Below are 19,800 nucleotides of genomic sequence, written 5' to 3'. Positions count from 1 at the left end.
CTCTTTTTCGCTTTTCACGGTTCGTATACGCTGGCGGTGGAGACAAGCGGGAAGGAGGAGCAAGAAGCAACGGGACGCCGCTGCTCATTATACGATACGAGGGTGTCCGCCGTCCATTCTCGTTCTGCCCGCGCACATGTACAATGGCGCCGCAATAACGCCGTCTAAAAGTCAGCTCTATTTCGCGGAAATAGAGGAGGAATTCACTGTTCGGATGTTATTAAGTCCTTCGGATTAAAGCGGAAACGCGCGACGTACCTTTCGGCGTGTCCTCGCGCGAAATTCTACTTTCCGTCCGCGTGGAATATGTAGGCGCATTGTTTTTCTCCCTCCCCGCTCCCTCTCTTTCCCCGTGCGTATATCGTTAAATCATCGATACGATCGCTGCTTCATTCACGATCCTTTGTATCAATGACTGCGACGACATTAGAGGCCTCCTCGCATCGCGTGCAGAAATTCTCGCTCGAAACTCCCGGCTTAGGGGTAAACGGTCATCACCGGGATGACGTCGAATGGAAGCGGGGGAGAACCGTGGGGAAGAGGCGTGCGTGCGTACGTGTGCGATGCGTCACTCCGGTCGAAACGGAGGAGATGCACGCGGGGTGAACGCACTCGTATACAGCACGCGCGCGTGTGAGAGAGAAAGCGCATCGACTGCGACGGGAAAAGCGGAGGGAGCGAGAGAGAAATCGTGGGGCCGGCGGGAGGTGGCAGACATGATGAGGGAGCGAGAGAACGCGTCTCTCCCTCGCCGATTGTAAAAGTGAGACGAGCGACCATCGATCCGGACACCGCACTCTCGTGCACCTCGCCGCCGAAACGGAGAACCGTATGGCCGTTGAACGCCTCTTTATCCGTCAAAACCTTCCGCCGCGTGTTTATCTCTCACCCCTCGTTTTCAAGTCTTGATTCTCGGCGTCGATAATCCAAGTCAGGCGAGTTGAACTTACATGTGTGGATAAATACGTCGTCATCACTTGTCTACTAATAGCCGCTTTTACATTACAAGGTGTGCCCGATTGCGCGTACCTTTGTCACAGATTCTATAGTTAATCTACGAAAGAAGAGAATTTTGACATTTAGCTAACCGATAGCGAATTAACGAACGCAACTGACTTTTAGGCGATGAAGTCGCCTCGGAAAGAAGAAAGCGCAGTTTCTTTAGCTAGTCGCTACCTTTAGAGACGGAGAGAGAGAGAGAGAGAGATTCTATCGTGACTTTAAGTTATATCAGTGAGAATAGAAAGCTATTATCTTATTATTTTATTAAAGAGTTTCTTATCGTTCTTAGTACGTGCAAGCTCTCGATCGTTCAACGCGAATTCCGTGTCGCCTCTGCTCGATAGCTTGGAATGGGAGGAAGCGGGCGGCTCGGCATGATAATCGGAGGATACGATCGATTATCGACGAATTATTATCAAGCAACGTCGTCGTCAGCGACGACGGTAACAGGCTGTCGCAATTGTATATCTTCCGATTATCCCGTGAGTGCACGGAATTACGCATTAACTTGTTGCTGTCGTTGCATGCGCGCGCGAACGAACGCGTAACCAGTTTAGTAATCAACAACACCGACAAATATCGTTATAATGCAATACGGAACGCCGCTCTATGTATCTGCACGGAGCTCGCCTCGCAATTTACGTTTACGGAGTAGTTACCGAACTGCCGATCGAGTTTACAATGGTCGACGCGCCTCGGTATTGCTATTGGAATTGATTGGGACTTCTGACTCTCGTGGGAGACAATAGTTCGCGCGCTTTAAAGTTTATGGCGATACTATTCATAGTTAGAACGTCGAGGGTCGCGTCGATTGGAGTTTAGAAGTAATTGGCCGATAGGGACGCGCAGGATCGAAGGAGTCGTTCCTGCCGGGGTTTCAGCGTGATATCGCGTAGCTCGCAGGCGCTTCCTGAAAGACCGTCCCGCCCACGATTATATATCCTTAATCGTCGGTCGCCAGACTGGCTGATACATCGATTGGGTTGTATCTTTGTGTCGTTCGCGAGATGCTGAAAATTGTGCCGGATGATCGTGGCGGCAGGTACACGAGCGTGCGCGTGCGCCGTCCTAATGATGTTGCTGACATTTTCTCAGATAAAATGTTGCACTACGAGCGTAACGCTCGTAATGTTAATTAGCGGTGGATCGCGAATTTTTCAGTTAGAATAAGATATCGGAAGGGGATCAGAGTCCGTTCGATGAATAGGGAGAATGAAATAGAATAGAAACTATTGTCTTTACATAATTATACTATAAATCGATTTCATCCTTTCTATGAAACAGGCGATTAAATATTGGGTCGATAAAAAAAGTGCCGAGGTAGGTAACAAATGGTAATATTTACGGCGAAACTATGTTACGCGTGCCGCGAGAACATCACCGCGGCATAACGGGATAAAACGCGAACGATTCGACGATGCGCGGCGCAATGATTAACGATAACAGCTGCATTTACAGACGGTGGGAACGTTGCGGCAAGTACTTTTTACATTTATTCGACGACCGCGCCGCGAGCACCATTTTATTTCGCGAGATATGCAGCGCCCGGTTTCCTCGTCGTTGTGCAAGTTTGTCCGCTAAGCTCGTTGCATCGTATTGAAAAAGTTCCGATATATTTCTCAGTATTCTCTCTGTGTGCGCAGCGTGAATTTGTGTATGTACGTGTTGAAGGGAAAATATTGAGATACACCGTGTGCGAAACGCGCGGAATAAATCGTCTCGATTGAATATATTTTCTCTCTTTCTCTCTCGCGCCGAACGACTCGCCGCATAAAACGCGGCGATAAGCCGCGGATCCGCTATTCCCGGGCCTATTTTACACTCGATTCCGCGTTAATCGCGGAAGCTTCGCGTCGCCGGCGAAATGTTGCCTCGCGCGCTGCGCCAAATTTCGAGCGAGGCATCCGCGAAAAAGCCACGTTGCTACACGATCTCTCGAAATAGCCCAACACGAATGACATTTCCTGCGCGCACATTTTCGGAACATTCGTGCGATGAGGAATTTACAATCTAGTAAAATTCACGTTACTCCGCGCGGTCGAAGAGTCCGAAATGGTGTCGCACATTGCGCATCGAACGAGACATCTCGGTTATTTTGTGCTTTCCCGACGTTTGAGCGTCGCGCGGTAATTAAATCCAACACTTGATCACTACTGCGCGGAGATTCGTGAGCTTTGAGCCCGTAAAGTCTGCGAACTGTCGAACCAGAGCCAATTACCGTAACTAATTAGCCATTCGGGCTTTGGGGGCTTTAGACTTCGCTAAGTGAGCGCGACTATCGCGCGCGAGCGGAAACGGGAACGCGGCACGCGAGAGAGGACGCGTGCGTTTAAATATCAAAATATTCGCGCGCGAGAGACTTCTCTCGTTGCGCCCGCGTTCTATTACTTCCGGATGGAAAGGGCGACGAGAGGACCCGCGCTAAACGTGAGCTTGAAGTATCCGCTCTCTCGGCCCGTCCTCATGCGCTCAGACGTTTAAATTACGCGCGCAATGAGAGGCAACGATCCACGTGTTATTTCCTTATTCGTGCGTTTGCTTGATTTTACAGTACTATTTTGTTATCTCTCCGCTCGTTACCGCGTCTCGACGAGCGTCGTAGGCTTTTTGTTGCGCCGTCGAGAGCAGGATCGTGATGCTAATTAATATCAGCGGGAGACCGAGCGGAGACTGAGAGCAAGAGAGCGAGAGAGAGAGAGAGTCCAGGAGGCGCCATCCATTGCAGGATTAAATAAGAGCATCTAAACAACCGAGAGCGGCAGCTCGGAATGACGATGTCACTGCCGACTTAATGCCGCAACCAGACGCCCTGATCGATGACTTCGCGCACTTCCATCGTATTTGCGCGAAATGCAACGAGACAATTTGTCGCACTCGCGTGAACGAACGTATTAATCCGTCACGCGTTAGTCGTTTCAACGACCCATCCGCGCGCTGTGTGATATTAATTGGGCGCACTGTTGAATCTTGACGAAAACCTTTATTTCTTCCTGGGAAAAGGATTTATTACGATAAACACGCGTATGTATTAACCGTCCGTTTATAAAATGCAAGACGTACTTGTATATTTTCACATTAATGAAAAATTGATAAGTGGCTTCACGAACAAACAGAGGGAGACAACGAACGGCTATTTATGATCGACTTACGAATTGATACGACCGCAGTTCTATGTGCAGCGGCAGCAGTCTGCTTGACCGGGGAAAAGGGGGGATTCGTGGGGATGTGGAACGAGCCGGAGCCCGCTTAACACAGCGAACGCTATATGCGCTAATGCATAAACATAGCGCATGCTCCTGGCATGCTCGTCGACAGAACCGATTTCCGTATGGTTGCCTGTACCAATTAGGGTCTACGACGATTAAGCACGGTACGCGATATGGAGGCGGATAATTGACGGAAAACAAAATCGGTCCACGTTCAGCTTCTTTATTCGATTCACTTCGCGGGCGAATTTCAGCGCGAGTGAATCAGTCAGCGCGCTAACGAATTTGTCTCTCCCATCGGAAATAAAATCGAGCGAATCGCCATATTTTCCCTCTGCATAATTTCTTACAATAGCTGAACAGAAATTCAAGGCTTCTAAACTATTGTATACGTTTTATCCCCGGCATACGATGTGACGATCACATTTCGTAATATTACTTTAATTTAAATCGCAAGATTCCTTGCAGGAAGGCGTACTTCGTATCTTTTGCTACATGCATGTTGTTCTATCTACGGACATTCCATCTTATATTCAGGAACAACTGTTTTATCGAGCTGAAGTCTGCGAATGCTCGTCAACGCTTAAATTTGACAATTTATTCATATCTAAACATCGTACTAGTACTTTTTATAAATCATTTTTAATTACAGACATTACTGATTGGGACTACCCTCGACATTTAACAAACTATCGCTGTAATCATTTAAAACAGTCTATTATGGTTTATTTCTATTATTTGAAAGTGCAAAGTGCAAGTTTATCCTCAGGGTCATTCTCATTTCATTCTACGGCTTAGGCATTTATTGCTTCTACTACTATCATTTATGGTAATTTATTGTATATCGTCTGCGATTTTTCTCTCTCATCATTGTGTATAATCAATCGTTTTGTGATACTCCTTAGTATTTTCCATTCTTATATTTTCTTCTTTTTTGCAATGACTGTCTTCATCATGTATTCATTTTAATTGTTGCTTTCACAAAATTTCACCTTGAGCTTAATAAAGTTGATTCGATTCTAATTTCCGCCGAGACGCGAAACATCGCGTTTCGCGTGCGGCGAGAAAATTCATCCCTTCGACTGAACATCCTGTTGAGGCGTTTTCGGAAACGATCAACGTTTGCAAACTTGATAGCGACAAGAAATTCACGTTGAAAGGAATCGACGTGAGATCGTGCGATCGATGACCGTTTCGCGGTTCAATAAATAGCTGATTTTAACGGCCATGTTTATATCGCGAGCCTCTGGACGACGATCCGTAAGGGGAACGCGATCGTGCCGTAACATCGCGCCCGCTCTCTCGTTGTTCGTGCGGTTAATTTTTCGCGATGTAATATTTCGGCGTGATTTACGCGATGCGGTGAAAACGTGACGGTCTTGAGAACGTGGGATCCGTTATCAGCTGAGAACCGTGAGAAAGTGCCTACCAAGGCGCAAAGTTAATATTGTCTCGATACCGCCTCTCATGAGTGTCAATACTTCGTCACTCTGCTTTCATTATATTTTCCTCAAAGACTAAGAAACTAACAGAATTGTCCGCGCACCGGGGGAAGATCGAGCAACTTTTCATGCGATTACCGAAAGTTTACGTCGACGGAGTTCTCGTCAACATTTTGATACAACACTCGCGGTTCCCGCGCGATTTAAACGCGCGACGATCGCATGTCGCATTCGGAAGGAAAGGAGCTCGTAACTAAGCCGAGAATGACGTTCTTCTGCCGTCACGCTGGGCTGTAGGGGATCCGTCGCGAACGTCTTTGTTTACGGTGATTTTCTTGCGACGGCTGCGTCGCCGGGCGACCTCGTTGACGACGACGACGCCGACGACGACGAGAACGGCGACGAGCAGTAAGTAAGTTTCTGACGGGAAATCGATGTTTAAGCGCCATCGTGCCCAGCGGCTGCTACGGTAGATTGTGTAAGCTGGTTACAACGTGTGCTGTACGTTATAACGTTGGTGGGCAGGGCCGTTTCATCCGCTACGGGCATTATGAACGCGCGCAGCAGCGCCTGGGGCATGCGAAAGTGTTTGCGATTGCGAGTGGCTAAAAAAACGTGAGGTCGATAAATGTTTTATTAAACGTATAACGAGACATCCTGCGTCAATTCGGAGATTAGCTGTCATATCAAGTGCGAATCTCGAAATAGTTATGTGGAAGAATCAAATCGAGATCACTCGTGTCTTAATGTGACAGTTGAGATTGATGATGGACTGCGGATGTTAATTGTATTAACTGAACTATGGATAATTGGACTTTGAGATAAAAGAAAGCGTATTTTCGTGTTGTAAAATAATTGGAAGAATAATAACAATTTGAATGTTTTTTTTTTTTTCAAAATACTTTGAATTGTTTTAAATCGTTATCTGATGCATGTAGCAATGGCAAAGTGGTGGTAATATCATATCGCATTTAACGTGGGATATATTTCGACGCTCGCATTAACGAAAGAAAGCACTTAGGAGCGACGTAAAACCCGAAACGGTTTCGGATTTAACTGTACTTTAGCACAGAATGCGTTCGAGAGGCCACCTCCCCCCCTTCTCGCGTCTACTCTGGTTTTCCTCTTTAGAAGAACTCGATCGCGTTCTCTTTTTTGTACGGCACGTGCGCGGCAATTAATCGCCGAGCCCGCTGAAAACCCGCGCGACGAGATCACGCCGTATTTAAATGCGTTACGACATAACTTTCCACGTTACGGACTGACGACGAAATAACGGGTTTGCGAATGATATGTATCAGTGTTGCTTCTGTGAAAAGGAAAATTCGCCGAGGGATTCGCGAGGCGAAAATAAATGACATCACGGAAAATAATCGGCTGTCATTACGTGTGTGTGTGTGTAGATGCGAATCATCGCAATATTTGTCACGATAAACAACGAACGAATCGAGACCGGCGAATGAGATAAATCAAGAAGTGGAAAAAGAATACACGGAAAAATAAAATAACCGAGTAACGAAACGGAAACGGTGGTGCGGCGGGAAAACTGCCCGGTCGTATGATAAATTAATAATTCTCCGATACCGTAAATCGCGATATACGCATTCGAGGCCGTCGCTGCTGCACGTGGTGTGCGTTTCGCTTACCGTACACCGGGCGCGTGTGTACGTTCGTAGGCTGCGAGGACCACATATGCACACACATATGTATGTGTGTACGAGCGGAGAAACACGTGGAACGTGGAACTCGGCAAGACCATATTTTCCGTTGAAAATGCGCGGCTGCGACGCAGTGAGGGGGGAGTTGGGGCTTGGTAGCACACCGACAAATTATTAACGCGCCCATCGGGGCTTCGACTACGTAAATTCTCGCACGGGGCTCCACACACGCTCGAGAGCGATTTAAATAGACTGCGAATTTGCCGCTTCACCGGATCGCCAAGGGATCTCGTGCCGGAAGACGCGTTCGCGCGCGTCTTTCCTTCTTCGAGATCGAACCGTCGGTTGAATCTCGTACGTCGCGACACGAAAATTACGCTCCACCGTAATTTCTCGGGTGTCGCGTGACGCGCGATCGGCCGGTTTCACCGTTTACCTTTTTACCGTTCGATTGCGATTAGATAAAATATCGTGTGTTATCGGGAAAATACAAAGAACCTTTATCACGGCCACAAATTGCATTCTCCACATTCGTTAATTACGCGTAAGTACCTTTATTTATGATCGGTATAATATTAATAAATGGTAAACTTTATAGATCACTGAATTCTTTAGCATGTTATTATAGCTTTCTCTCTTCCTCTCCCCCCCCCCTCTCTCTCTATCGTTCTCTCGTGGGCTATTGCAGTTCTTAGCTTAATATTACGGTCCGTTTCCATTAACGTTAAAGTTGAAACGAGGCGAGTTAATTCAACCGTGGTCTCCGTCTTTTTTTTCCTCGAGACAAGATAAGGAAGAAAAATGGAAAATCCATGAGACCTCGGCTAACTCTAACTAACGCTTATAGAAGGTGTCCTGCTTACGCAAACATGCATATATGCAAAGATATTTGCATTTTCTTTAATTAGAATTTAAATCCCTTTTTTTTCTTCTTCACACCCATGCTCACGAGATTCGCCTTTGGAGCGCAATAAGCCGGCGAACGTTATTAAATAAGCGAGATAGGCTTTTATTAGCTATTTGCAAGTTGGTAAATAGCATGTGCAAGGAAGCGAAGGCCGGAGAGTCTCCAGCTTCGGAAACCTACACGTGCTTCGAACTCGAGGAGCATTACAATATTGCGTCATCGTGTTGCGCTCGTGGTTTACGAGCTTGAGGCGTAATGTATCCCGGCGGCGTGCCGGAGCGAGCGATGAAATAGCGTGCTTTTAGCCGCCGGAGAATAACAAATAAGGCGTAATAAAGCAACGGGATGCATTGGCTCGGCGCGATTCTCGGTAAACTCGAGACGCGCGCGGACTTTTGCCGGGGAAAAAGGTTGAGGGAGGAAAAGTTAGAAGAGAAGAAAGGCGCCTCTCGAGGAATGGTTTTGCCATGGAAAACGGATGGTCACGCGAGCGTGCGTATTACTTTAATATATCGTCCGAATTAATATCCTGTTTCTACATTAATTTCACAAATTCCATCGAACTTGTAGCGTTAGAGCGCTTTCTACTCGATTATAACCGTTGCCGTTAGTCTGGTAGTCGCTTTCTAACGCTACTATTCCCGACGTTCGGTAAACAAAATTGCAATTGTCATTATGAAAGGTAGGATACGGAGATTTCGGACTTTATCGCGGGCACAAAGAGTGCACACCGACGATTGACCGCACTGTATCCTCGCCGACCAGCCAACTTTTACGGTCGATCAAACATACCGGCTCGTCGTCTCTCGATCGAAGAGCGCAGGATATGGGCACGTGGAGGGCCGAAAAGAAGCGCTCTCGCGAGGAAACGCCGCTGCATAAAGAAGAGACGAAGGGGACCGGGGAGAGAGGGCGGAAAATAGCGAAGCCATAGCAATAAAGTGCGCAGCCGAGTTCTCACAGCCGCCGATGTTCTCCATCCCGGCTGGCGATCTCTACGACGGTATCCTTCCGGCGTTCGGGATAATTTGCTCCCCTCTCGCCGTCACTCGCACCTCGCGCGAGCCCCTTCGTCGCGCGCGTGGAATTTGCAAAATTTATCCCACGAACGAAAACGAGCGGTAGCGAGTCCAAGTTCGTACACTTAATAATCACGATATAATGACTACAAAAGCAATCGAAGTATGAATTATACGTCAGCTTGCACAACACATCGTTATCTCGCTGTAACAAACGATATCGAGAGCTTCTTATCGATCTTACGTTCCCGACTTATCGTTAGTGCGTTTCCACGAAATCGCCGATCCAATTTCACGCGTATTCCCCGCACGTGGCGTATCGCGTCGGTCGTGCCGAGCCCTCAAATTGAAAATATCGATCTGATCGGTATCTCTCGGACGACTTTGCGTTCACGCGCGAGAGGAGCATTTTCGAAAAGGACTGGAAGCGCGCCCAGGGGGCGTCGAAAGTGAATTGTTTTTCACGCGGCGATAAATTGATCGTCGAAACAGGTGAATGAGCTCCCTTGCTCTTGCTCACGTGCGAAGCGGGCGTTTCGTCCGCTCGTCGAGAACAAGGCGGCGAGTCCGGTCATGTGTGCGCGCGCGCTCGCGTACACATCGTTACAAGCCGGTCGAGAGATCGATAACGGTGAGAACTCAGGGCGCCTCCTCTAAACTCGCCAGCGTCTATGAATTATTTACCGGCGTCATCATTGTTCGCTCGACTCAATTCGATTGGATTCGACTGATTCTCCTCCTCGTTTCGAAATCGACCTTGTCGTCACGTGGCTAATTCGCGCGAATAAATTCAATCTTTATAAGGTGGACTAGCGAAAGAGATGGGTTGGCAAAGATAAAGAGAAGGGAGGAAAAGAGAGCGATGAGCCAAGGCCATGCCGCGGATAAAAGACGGGCGTTAATTTATTTATAGTTGTCCTTGCGATAAGAATAACTGCGCACGACAGACGTTTACGTTTTGACGCGCTCGCAATTTACGATAACGCACGAATTTTCTTGCCGCTCCGCCTACAGCGGCTGCGGTCGTTCTTTCATCCGTCTCTGCTTCTCTTTTCTCGCTGTATCGCAGTATCTAACGTTCGATCTATCCGAGAACGTCGCACTCCCCATTGAACGATCTTAATACCGATAACGACTGCCAATTTTCTCGTAACCGATACATTTATTACGAGTACACGTCCCTCTCACGACGTGAGACGATCTTGTAGTTGTATATTAACGATCGTAGCTGCAATTAACTCGCTTCAATTAGCACTACTTTTCACAACTGCGCCGGCCGTGTCGGCAAGAAGCGTGATAAATTGTTGGACTTCCGGCTTGACATGGCCGAACGATAATATCTCACGGAGAACGGGAGGAAGAGAGACCACTAATGGAAAGATTAATTCGATCTTCTTCTTCCCTTCTGGTTCGTGCGCTCTGTCTTTTTCTCCCTCTCTCTCTTTCTGTATTTTCCTCCACTCCCTCTTGATTTTATCGTTTATTTTAAGGTGGATTCGTTGGAAGGAAATGCTGTAAAATAAAAATTTCACCTCGATCGGCTCAACGGTCGAGAAGTTACGTTTCACGTTGGTTCGGAGTGGTGCGCTTTCTGCCGTGTTTTCGGTGTTTTCTCGCGGAAAACTGAGGATATCGGGTTTATCAGAAATTTCATAATTCACGACGACAACGGAGACGGCAATGTCACGAATCTTTGCAGAATTTAATCGCCGTTATTTTTATCTTATTAGTATCAAATTGGATCCATAATGCCCCCTCTGTTCGGGTTGCCTCTGCTTAGTGTGCGCGAAGTTAACGTAATAATTAATGGCGCGCGTTACACTGGTGTGCACACGCAAAGTACCAATTAATTACATCACGTTATCGCTCGTGCGCGTAATGGCGCCAATATATTGCAAACAATTTCAATTGCCGGCGACGAGCGGTACCGCCGATTTTCGCGAGTTACCGCTCGCTCGCTCGTGCCATCGAAAAGGTAATTCGCGGATCAACCGTTTCTGCCAAATGGCCAGCGGAAACGACAGTGATGGCGTACTTTGCGCGAGAAGAGGAAAAAAATGAAACGAGCCGTCAGGTAAGTCGTAGCGACGAGCGAATGGGATTGCGAGGCGAATCGGATTTTAAATGAAAAACTAGCTCGCGTACTTAGTTCTACCGGCTTCAATTTGGTCCACTAATCTCTCCGGTCGTCAGAGAGCAGTTTCGCTCTTACCTCCCGTCGCTGTATTTTCTCCGTGACAAGACTCTTCAACTACTCTCTCTTTCTCTCTCATTCTTCGCCACGGTTGATTTCTGTAAAAAGCGACGATCAAGGTCTCATAGAAGATGATTTCGTCGCGTCCAAATGATCGCACGTGGCGTTCTAAGTGCTCGCCGCTGGTAAATGAGAATTCTCTCTTTCTGCTCTCTCGTGTTCGCACTCTCGATTCAACTTTTTACAAGTTCGAAATTATACCTTTGATGTCCGTTCTGCCGAACGTTTCTTTCGCTTTTTCTCTTTCTTTCTCTCTCATTTCACAATCTTCAGGATCCAGATACACGAGTCCTTCGGCTTCAATTTGTCCCGCAGGCGAGGGATACTTACCGCGGTCTCTTTTATTGGCCGCTCCCGACTGTTTCGATCGTCCCTCTTTTATTAGTTCGACGTAAAGTACGTCGTTACGCCGATCTCGCCGGCATTCCCGTCGCACTGATCGCCAGAATCGGGACGAAAGCATGGTCCCTCTTATCGACGGGCATAAACGAGCCGTATAATGGCGCTCGATTTCTTCGTAGATACCCCACGAATGGCCGAGCGGAGCCGCAAAGGGCGCACCGATTTTACGGGAACTCGCTCCCGTTCGATTTCCCGTTGATGCAGGAAAATGTCGGTTCTCTTCGAGAGACTGACCGCTTGCTTGTTCTCGTCCCGGTGAAGTATCTCTTTTCGTTTTATTCTCGAGCGATCTTGACGTCCGGTTATCGGTGAACGCGAGATTCGGGTCGGGAGATATACCCTGTGATTGACCGGTGGTTAAGAAATATCGCTTCGACTTCTTCGCCAAATTGGAAGTGTACTGAGGTAAAACGATGCATCTTAAATTTGTAAGAAGACGAGAGAGGTTTCAAGCTTTTGGACGGTTTTCAACCGAAAGGAAAGATTTCAGGTTAATAGTAACAATAACTTTCATTGTGTGCACCGGACACATGCGAGAAAGTTGACGGAAAAGGAAATCACCGAGTAAAGATCGACCATTCGCTTTAATCGGTGTAATAACGGAGAAAATTTCAGAGTAATACACAGCCGCCCTTGGTTCGAGGAGTAATTTTATCGCGAGGGACATGCGATGTGCAGGTAGTTCTATCGCATTATCGGGATATCGATGTTCGTTTCCGTTTCGCGAAGTTTATTCCGGGGCGCTTTATCGACAGTAGAGCGTCACCGAGCAAATACAATTCGCTCCGAGCGGTTATCGACGAAACAAACAAACTCTACCCCGACTACTTGATATTCCCGCAATCTCGACGCGGCTTAACGGATCGTGCGGCGCGCATTACAAACACCGCGCTATAACTCCATTACTTTGCTACCCGATCGCAATGAGATCTTCGACGCATTACCGATTTTCGGCTCGGTTGACATTTATCTTCGACACGTTGCACGACAACGATGAGGCAACTCTAATTCCTTGTTGGCATCAATATATTACCGATTAAAGCTCGCATCACCTCGCCTCGATCAAGATCCCCGAAGGGAAAGCGATTCCAGCCGCGTAAGGAGGATCATCCACGCGAATAGCGGGAGCGGACGGTTCTTCGACGCTTTACGCCAACGAGTGGCTCGCGTACGAAAACCCTAATTAGCGTTCCCGACAGGCAGGTACCTAACTGTAGATATCCCGCCCGTGGGTAATGAACTCCATCGGCGGTAGGAGAAGGGGGCCGGATAGAGTTAACGGTACTAAGACGTGTCTCCTCTTGCCGCGGTTTTCGACATGTCCCGATTTCGCGATCCGGGGTAAACAAATGTGACGATAAATCCCGGCGAAGGTGGTCTCGTCGCATTTCACAAATAAGACAGAAATGCAAACGGAGAAAGAAGGTGACACGATTCTTCTTCTTATCTCCGGGAGGTTATTTAGATAACGCGTCGAATTAACGCTTTAATAAGATGAACATTAATTTGGTGGATTGGCACTACGAACGCTCTTCTCTCACTCTCACTCGAGAGAGAGAGAGAGAGTCAACCGCTAGAATGTGTAATTGCCACGTAGGAGTCGTTATGCCCGCGTCTTTGATTTCGGCGAATCGCCCGGCAGCTATTCTCCAACTTCGGAAACTTTTCCGGCGAAGTTCCGACGAAACGGATCGATACATACATACACAAAGGAGGCATATAATGCAAAGGCAAACATTCGCTTTCCCGTGGAAAATTCCCGTTATTAACGCAGTTTTCGCTCTCAACGCACTCGACGGTGCGAGCAACGCCTCGCTTCCGCACGGAATCAAGCCGAGGACACTCGTCGCGTGAGAATGGCAACGAGCAGTTGGAATCATATTGTTCCAAAGGAAATCCGGATACCGCGGACCGGTTGAACGAGCCGTCGCTTAATCGAGACATTATTTCAACGTGATAAGCATCGATCGAGTAGCGGCGGGAAGTAAACGATTCCGTCCTAGATACGATCGGTTTACATCGATATCGTCACCGCGATGATAAAGTTAACGCTGACGTAAGAGAGGTGTCCCCTCTCTGCTTCGGATACGATCGATCGGGCTGCTCGCGCGCTAAGTATCATTCACGCGTTCGCGAATCCCCGACGAGGTGAGAATCATCGCGTCGCGTTTACACGCACCGGAAGAAATCGGGTCTGAACAGAGAAGACGGAGTGTCTCGCGATCGTGCGGGAAACCTGTCGCACCTGCCGAGGTCAGGGACGATCCGCGGTTGAGATAAACTCGAGAAGGCAAGCAGGCAGGCGAACGAGCGAGCAAACAGGCAGGCGGGCGGGCAAACTGGTTGGTTCGCTACCGCAATTTCCAGCACGATCGAGAAGGTCGGCGCGAAAGTCCCGCGATTTCTCGCGCGCGAGGAGCACGAATTCTTGAGTTTTCCGAGCGCGGTCACGCACGCTTAATCGTGCTTAACGAGCTGTGTGATTAACAGTAAACTCGGCCGGGTGTATCGTCGCGAGATTTCTAGCGAGCTTCGGAGTCTCCCTTGTGTTTGTACGGAACGGATACGTTACAACGCACGATATTTGAGTGTGTATTCAACGACTACGAGGCATCTCCCGCGTTGACATTTACCCGAGTTATTCGATTAAGCGGGACCGTCGGAATCTTTACACGGCCGAACTGAGCGAGAAGCGAACTGCAACGGAAGTAGTTGTGAAGAATTCGTTCCCTCTTCTCAAAAGTTCTCTTAACACATTAAGGGCGGGAGTCGTAGTACTACGATTTAGCTCGACTGCGGCTTAAAGGCGGGAGTCGTAGTAATACAATTTAGCTCGACTGTACCTTAAAGTTTCTATGATCACACAAAATATCGCCCGCCGTTAATGTGTTAAGATTGGTCCGGAGGAGTTAAAAATAGGAGATTGCCTTCAGTTGCGAATATCTCGAACGGTCCGTTTTCTAACTTTACAGAGATAGTATTTCCATTAATATGCAGCTAAAATTTTTCAGGATTCCTAAGAAAACGGATCCGGTCGCGGACGATATTCCACGCGTGTGAATTGGTAACGCCGTTTCGATCGACTTCCGGGATGGAAAGTTCGGCATGAATTTATTTAGTCGTGAATTTAATCGTGGCGGCGGAGGCCTAGTCGCGAATACGGGCGAACAAAGTGCGATTATTAATCGATAGCTGGGACGAACACGCGTGGCGCAACGCAAGAGATGCGACGTGCCTTTGACACGGAGCGAGTTTACAATTCTCCTTTGACCCGTATAACCGTTCGATTAATGCCACGGCTCTTAATTACGCCGGTTTAATCGGCGTAATTAATCGGGTCGCGTTTACGCGGCGGCGGGCTCCCCACCACCCTTCATCCCTCATGTCGCTTTTGCTCTGCCGTTTGTTTCGCGCACCGTTCGGACCAACGATCGCCGGTGTAAAGTATCGGACGCGAGTCCTAATTTACACTCGCCGTGTTATCGAGCGATTCCGTTCGCGCGATGATGAGCTCTCCCTCCGCTTCGCTGTGCTGCGATCGGCGCAATCGAACGTCAAACGCCGGCAGAAACGGTAGAAATTAGAGCCCTGGTACACACGGAAAAGACAATTCCGTTGGTGTAACTGGATTTTCCGTTGCCTGGAGACCGGATGAAAATTCGGTGGCGAGAACAGAAAGATTTCTGTAGGAGTTTTTCTTCTCAGTCAATTGCTTTCAATTGTCTCAACCGAGTTTTGATGCGGTTACACCGCTGTTTACACGTACTGAAAAATGAGTTTAGTCGGGTCTATCTGACAATGAAAAATCAAACGCGTTTTGGTCGAAGAAAAGCAAATTTCTCATTATCATGTACCAAATTTCATGTACCATTTTAATCAGAAATGTTGTTTTCTTCAACCAAAACACATTTGATTGTCCATTGTTTGGTTGTCCATTGTCAGGCAAATCTAGCCCAACTCATTTTTCAGCGCACCGAGTTTTCATCTGGTCCCTATTCAGTTGCAGCAACTGAATCTTTTTTCTATGTACTCGCTGGGCGGGGTCGCGACGTGAACGATTTGCGTCGGACGTGGTTTATTAACTCGCTGTTTTGGATGAATTTTGAAAATTCGACTCATTTCTCGCGACGGGCGCAACGTGTACGGAGAGATAATTTCTCAGCCGCTCGGCGACTGATATTTGATCTCCGCGCTTCTCCCAACTGTGATTCACGCGTATCGTTCGTGATTTTGCGAATCGCGGTATTGTGAACCGCGCGAAAACTCACCGGCGTAACCCACTTTCGTCGGAAACGCCGTTTTACGTCCGCAACACGCACATTGCATGCGCGCACTCGCACGTTATTGGGATTGTTATCTTCGACAACAGGTAAGCGAGTTCGTGACAGGCTTGTGTAACAGCACGGGGCATTGAGCCGTTATCAATACGGGAAGGCGATTATGTTAACGATATAATCACAGCTATTCACGGTAAAATGGAGGCGCCGGCGAGGTGTGAGAGGGAGGCGTGTCGCGCGTTTTTACGAGATATAATAAATCGTTACGGTGACGGCGCGCTCGCAAACGAGATCGAGATGAGTCCGCTTAAAGTTAATAATTCGCTCCCCGTGGAGAAAGTAATCGGCTGTATTATTCAATTGAGAGTAATCGTTTCTTGGCACCCGGAGGACTTGATGGAAAGTAGGAACGAACAGTTAAAACGAGTCGTTCTTTTCTCTTTAATCCGAAATGCAAATCACTCGTTCGTCTCTGAACGAGCTTTCTATTTCTTTTACTTTTTTCCCAACAAATTTAGAGCCGTTCTTCCATCTCCGTTCCAATCCTCCGGGTAACGAAAAGATAATCCCGATAAGTTGAAGTCGCTTATTGTCGGAAGGAGGTTCAAAGCCGACGAGGGAAAAGACACAATCATCGAAATGTGCATCTCGGCTCCCTCTCAGGCGTCTGAGCGCCGGTTAGAGTTAAACGCGAGAAGCGCGAAAGGGACGGTTCGACACGAGCGTGTGCGTTTCTCATGCGTGCACGTGTTGCACTCGAGGGTGTCGCGAGATGAATGCGGCGCGGTCTGCCGACCTCTCGGGTGCAACGGTTACCGCGCGGCGAGGAGAAGTCGCCGCATCGTTTGCTTTCGCTTTCGCTTTCTCCTCCTCGCGTGCCGTCTCGCAGTAACGTCTCTTCCCGCGCGAGAGGAACGATTTATAGGCAAAGCGCGCCACACCTACACACGCGTCTCGATAATTTAATAACGGACGACGGCTCGAAGCCTGTTATTGCAACGGCACGACGATTATTACGGGACGCCGGCCGTGGAGTGATTGATGGATCGATCCGCGAATTGCGTAACGTTTACTCTGCGTGCGAATGTCGGCGACGCGCTTATTGCGCCGTGTGCGTCGCTGCGATTTGTCTCCATTTTCGCCACGATTTTCTCTTTTCATTTGTTCCTTATAGCTGAGCCGGCTGCACTGGCTCAAGGGATTTACGCACACTGAGGCGTTAGAATCACGTTTCAATGTGTGTGTGTGTGTCAATTTCTCGAACTGGTGCAGCCAGCTACAAAGAACAGGGACACCATTTACCGCGGGAACAAAAGTGCGACTTGTAATTTTCACGAGGTATCTCGAGTCGAAAGTTCGATGCTACTTTGATGCTATTAAGAACAGCTTGCGTCTTCTTCTTAGGGATGACCTATAAATTAGTAAAAATCTTCTTTGACGATACTAGCAGTTGTTAACTTTTCTCTTTGGAACCTTTAATTCAACAGATTTCATTTTAACGCTACTTTGAACAACCTATTTCGGCACTAAAACACTGAAGACGGAAATTTCAGATATCACCAAGGTAGAAATAAATGATATTGTTAGAATAGAAATTGAATCTATTTTGCTGTCTTATTGTTTTGTACAATGAAGAGTTTTACATAAGAATAAAATGTCGATTCAGGATGTACACACGGACGAAAGTTTCACATGTGTCAATCCGTTATCATGTCTGTCGCGCACACGGTGTAAGATAACTTTCTCCCTCACTTCGTACGTGGTTTTGAGAGCTACGGGAGAGAATTCTCGCGATAAACATCAACGATTCATAAGCACACGACGAAATAGAATCCGTTCGTCGTGAAAGCGCTCTCACCGGGACACAGGGTTCCCGTTATCGCTCGTGCGAATATGAGGAGGTCGCCGCGAATTGTGCCGAATCGCGCGAGATGACTTAGGCGGTTCGCGAAAACCGCCCGAGGATGTCGCGGGCTTTCTCCTCCTCTTCCCTTTCTCTCTTTCCGTTCGAATAAAAAGTCGCGGAGAGAGAAGAGAGAGAGAGAGAGAGAGATGGACGGAGCTCGTAACGAAATTACTCGTTCCGAGAGCCGGAGAAACCGGTTCTCTGTCGCGAATCGAGTCTCTCGCTCGTTCTGCGTGTATGCGCGTTTTCCACTCGAATACGTTCGCACGCACGCACGAAGATGCCAAGGATTAGAGATGGGTATATCACGTCGCGCGTCTTTCCGACCTTGCCGCGCCGTCGCGAGAGAGGCAGCAGTCGCTCGCCGGCGTGGATTTCGCCGTGAAACTGAGAAGAGCGCGTTAAGAGTTTATGAAACCGGGAACTCTGCGATATCTGAAATGAGTCGATCGGGTCGCTTCCTTGTTCGCGATTCGACTGAGATCGATAGCCCTGTTTTTATCTAATTTAGACCACGTACATTACATTCTCCGCACGCGGGAAATCTAAGATCGAGGTGTGTGTGTGCTTTTTACGTAACGCCGTCGCGTTACGTAAAGCTAACAGTCCGCGGATGTGATATCTTTCACCGAGTGCAAAAAGGACGAATGGCCGGTTGAAACTTCCGACTATTCTCCAGCGTATAATAACGTCGCGATTACCGCGTGCAAATAATTGATTGAATTACATTGTGTATATGCGGAGAGGCTGCTACTTGTCGAGAGAGCGCGTCGCTTTCTATCTCGCAGGGGCGTCTATCGCGACAGCAAGAAGCGCGTCTCAGACTGCGACTAGTCCCTTTGTTCGGGCTACGCATTACGATTCATCATAATGAAGATAGTTTGCGAGGTAGACTACCTTGAGGATAATGAGCCGATCATATACGGACCGTACACACTGGCTTGATTATAATGAATTCGCCGAGTACAGGAACGAGGAGCGATTTGCTCCTTCCCGGATGCTGTTGAAGTAGCCGTCGATGCATAAACGCGAGTGGAATTCGAGAATAAGAAGCCGAAGAGAGAAAGGGGGAGAAGGGAGACCGACCGGGGTGTCGGAATGTGTGGAACGAGCGACGAACACGGCTTACCGTTACACATTTCCGCGAAAGAGCGTCGCCGTGAAAATTACCGTTTCGCTCCTTTAAGCCTTTCTCCCCGCCCTGAAAAAAGAGAGAGAAAAAGTCGTGGTTTTCCACTTTCCTCGTGTCGTTGAATGCAGATTCCGTCGAAGCGAAGAATGTCGCATCACCGCTGCATGATAACGGTATTGTGTGTGTGTGTAAATTTTACGCGACGCAATTTGATATTTCTGCTTTACATTTTCGATCGGTAGCACTTCGCAATGGACGTTCCACTTTGTAATATTTGGCACAAGGAAGAACCTTCTTTTTCCCCCTTTTCTCTCTTTCTCTACGCCGGACGTGTATACCGTTAACGCGTTAAAAAGCTTGTTTCCCTCGTCACGTTCGCGGTCGCAACGAATTCCTCGATATCGGACGGGAAAATGCGGGCATAAAAGAGAAATGCACTCGCTGCTGTCGCCGCTAATGCATACGCGGTCGCTCGATTCGGCGCACGTTCGCGAAGTACAGTCGCGACTTCGCGTAGAATTTTTTCGCGTCGGCACATCCCCACGTCTCATGAATATTCCAGCGTTGATTACCGAGATGCTATTGTTGCTTGGCG

At 48.1% G+C, this 19,800-nt stretch overlaps 1 protein-coding gene across 5 annotated transcripts in view; it reads left to right on the top strand.

Moving 5' to 3' along the window:
- The window catches only part of LOC106741985, a 184,906-nt gene that overhangs the window by 56,658 nt on the left and 108,448 nt on the right, over positions 1-19,800 (top strand). The window lies entirely within an intron of this gene.

The sequence above is a fragment of the Dinoponera quadriceps genome, unplaced genomic scaffold, assembly GCF_001313825.1.
Source record: "Dinoponera quadriceps isolate SergipeBrazil2010 unplaced genomic scaffold, ASM131382v1 scaffold696, whole genome shotgun sequence".
Classification (NCBI taxonomy): Eukaryota; Metazoa; Arthropoda; class Insecta; order Hymenoptera; family Formicidae; genus Dinoponera; species Dinoponera quadriceps.
Note: the sequence above shows the minus strand (reverse complement) of the source record. Positions and strands in the feature narration are given on the sequence as shown.